Below are 4,206 nucleotides of genomic sequence, written 5' to 3'. Positions count from 1 at the left end.
ACCAAAAATATGAAATTTTCATTGGGGAAAATCATCAAAGTAGATTACCCATCAGTGTCGAAAATTTGTTGTTTGACTACGTGTGGATATTTGTAAGTAGTTTCTTTGAAGATATATTGGGCCTTTCGTTCGATTGGCAACAAACACATTATGTAATTGAAAATGAAACTAACCATATCAGGAATCAATATAATAGTGGGGAATGGCCAGCAGAACCGTTCAAACACATAAAGTTTCACGAACTTATTGTAGACATCGTAAAGGCGAGATGGTACTGTTATATTTGGATACAGTTATTCGTTTATCAGAAAATAGGAAGTAAAGCTCAATACACCCATAATAAGTTAAAACGTGTAATAAACGCACAACTATTTTTTATCTATACTGATGACCAAACCTTTAATGACGTACTAATTTTACTGAGTAAAATATATACACCCGAAGACGATAAGATAAATACAACTATAGAATTATTAAAGAACGAAGTCAATCGCCTTTTGAGAAGGGTCACTGGACCAAATTATGAATATAAAGAGGCTACAATTGCTTATGAATTCATCAAACAAAAGACTAGAAACTTTGAAGATCCCAAATTTCTACATTATCATGTAAATAGATTGAAACGCTTTGTTTTAAATATGAATATAGACATGGATAAAACAAATTTAAGTATTTTAGTATTCTATATAAGAGGAAACCAATTCACCGACTTTGTTTTTCCAAATGAAAGATAAAAACCTCTGAATATTAAATGTAAAATTAATAATATTTTATTATAAATCATTAACCTCGTATACAAATTCATGCTTACTATAATAATGAATTGTCCGACCTTTAGCTGTTGTCATTATAAATTATAAATATAAATAAAACGTATAATAGTTATCAATCACATTGTAACTCGTTTCAATTTAATAAAAATGATTTTCGATTTCTACAAGTAAAGGAGACATAATTAGTTACCTATACCTAAATAAAATGTTAAAAAAAACTAGTTATGAAAATACAATAAATTAAAATGTCCCTGTGACAATAACACAGCTTAACTAATTGATTCGCATTATTAAAAATGTCCCTTTGACAAATAAAATACGGCTCAGAATATGCCCTTATGACAATTATTCATACAAATAGCCATAAGGGCTTAATAACTACACGAATAAATCTAAAATTCACACAGAGATGGAAGACATATAAAGCTTTAGATAAACTTTTTACAAATTACCAGTGTTCACTGTGTGGACGGTAGAGACTTGAAGTAGCAGGCATTTTTGTAGCAAGCCGTTTGCTATTGGCGGCAACACAATCATAGAATATGATTTTGTCATCATGTTATTTTCCTTCAAAATTTCATCACAGACAACACAATATAATCTATAGTAATTGTACTTATACTATATAATATTATGAGTGTCAGTAACCCCCTGCCCTAATTGAGCAACTGATGTAAAATTGTTTTAAGCTTTGGCATTAAAATATTTTCTAGACTAGATATTTAAAAATAAAGAATTTTTTTCGTTCAATTCTGTAGTAATTGTTATATGAGATTCTATTGCTTACAGTGCCAATGTAGAATATTTTGACTTTACCAGAATATCAGAATAACGTGCAGCTAAACAGTTATTTGAAAACCGTAGACAAAAACAGGTGCAATAGTACAGACTTTAATGTACAACAAAACACTTTTCGTGTCTACAAACATTGTAATTTTTATTTTTTGTATAGGACCTATACAAAATACCATGCTTATAAATTTTAACGTTAAAATATATAAAAGATGAGTTGTAAATATTTTTATCATTTAAGACTAAGTAAACTGTGTACTAGTTCTTAAATATTATTCGTATACCAACATTTTGTTCACATATCGCGTTCTCATAACTCCGAATAATTGTCTAATTATTGCGATAGCTAGTTAATCATTATGGTGATGAAATTAAGAACAATTTTTTTAATACTAAAGTTCATTTTCTGTTTTTTATCGGAGAGCAATGGTAATAATGGCGAAAAAGAAGAATCGAATCTATATCAAGTTAAACAAATACATGGAAAGGTTATACGAAAGCCGACTGTCTCCCAAATAACCAGTGCAATATCAGATTCAAATATTTATCAAAAGATACAAGTAAAAACAAATATATTGGGATTAGAAATATATCCGTAGGACTTATTTTATAATTACCGGAGTTATATAAGTAAACATAAATTGTGACCAGTAAGGTAGTTTGTACGCTGGTTTTTTCGATAAATTAGTTTGTGAGCACCACTTTAACGATGTAAATTTATATCCATTTTTAATGTATATAAACAAATTGCGTTAAAAATAGCTGATCTACAAAACTACATTGAATTATCGCATGTTTTTAGGTGGAACGTTTGCAACAATACTTTTCTATTGCACTGTATGAAGTTGAATTTATTAATATGTTAAACGCGTACAAGACAATGAGTTACAAACCAATTAAATTTAACACTGACGAAATAACAACACTGACCACAGAATGTAACGACGACGGATCGCTGAACAATAGAATTCAAATTCAAATAAAATTTTACCGCAAATTACAAGAGATACAGTGCACGAACTGCGCAATCGTTGTGGCCATTTTACCAAAAGTAAAAGATGACATGGACAGTCTTGTCGATTACGTCTACTTAATGATAGACATGCCGTACAGAGGGGGATTTGTGGTGAGCTCTTGGCTGTGGAAATTGCATGTACAACTTTTAGAAATAAAACGAGGCCTGTTGGACATATCAACATTTCTAAATGAATACTTACCAGAGATTAAAGAAACCCTACGAAAAATGCTAACGGAGTGTCAAGCAAATAATTACATAATGAAAATGTATGACTACACGTTACATCATTTCAACGAGCTCGATATGTTGTCAGATATATTTTTTGAAATGTACGACCAAAAATATAAAATTTTCATTGGGGAAAATCATCAAAGTAGATTACCCATCAGTGTCGAAAATTTGTTATTAGATTACGTGTGGATTTTTGTGATGAGTTTGTGTAAAGACATATCTGGCCTTTCGTTTGATTGGAAATATACACTTAATGTAATTGAAAATGAAATTAGGAATATCGAGGATCAATATGATAGTGGGGAATGGTCAGGTCAACCGTTCAAACATATAAAGTTTCAAGAACTTATTGTAGACATCGTAAAGGCGAGATGGTACTGTTATATTTGGATATATTTGTTCGTTTATCAGAAAATAGGAAGTAGAGCTCAATACACGTATGATAAGTTAATACGTGTAATAAACGCACAACTATTTTTTATCTATACTGATGACCAAACCTTTAATGACATATTAATATTATTGAGTAAAATATATACCGAAGAAAATAAGATAAATACAACTATAGAATTATTAAAGAACGAAGTCAACCGCATTTTAAGAGGTATCACTGGACGGAATTATGAATATAAAGAGGCTACAATTGATTATGAATTGATCCAACGAAAGACTAGAAATTTTGAAGATCCCATATTTCTTCATTATCTTGTAAATAACTTGATACGATTCGTTTCAGTTACTTATAAAGACATGAGAAAAACAAATTTAAGTATTCTAGTGTTCTACATAAGAGGAAACCAATTCACCGACTCTGTTTTCCCAAATGAATGATGAAAACCTTTGATTATCAGATGTAAAATAATTAATATTTTATTATAAATTATTATTAACCACGTATACAAATTCATACTCACTATAATAATAAAATGTGCATTGCTAAATGATATTTAAACTATTGTTTCAATTCTTAATAATAAATTGTCCTACATTTAGATATTGTCTTTATATATTATAAATCGAAATAAAATAGTCTAATAATTGTCAATCACTTTGTAACTCATTTTTTTATGAAACAAAATTATTTTTATTATCTACGAGTTAAGTAACAGAGTTTGGCTGCAGAAAAATTGGAGATTAGGGTCCAGCTGTGGTTGACTCTTAGTTAAATTTAAAATAGAGACAACGTATCGGCAATAATAGTTATATAGTTGATGTTTTTGGGCTGTGTCCTTTCTTGGTAAGCATTCCTCTTTTTAGGAGGACTTTACATGATAATAACAAAAGTACACTATTTTATTGCCAACTTTATACTTAAAAAGCGATAAACACAATCTATATACAGCTCTACTGGAAGTTGGAGATGTCACCTGCGCAAAACAAGAGGACTAAGAT

This window comes from Adelges cooleyi, unplaced genomic scaffold (assembly GCF_023614345.1).
Source record: "Adelges cooleyi isolate 19-005CV unplaced genomic scaffold, UGA_ACOO_1.1 ACOO_flye_CR_arks_rails_tigmint_CR_PRNA_446, whole genome shotgun sequence".
In the NCBI taxonomy this organism is placed as follows: Eukaryota; Metazoa; Arthropoda; class Insecta; order Hemiptera; family Adelgidae; genus Adelges; species Adelges cooleyi.
The sequence above is the reverse complement of the archived record's forward strand: the minus strand, read 5'-3'. Positions refer to the sequence as shown.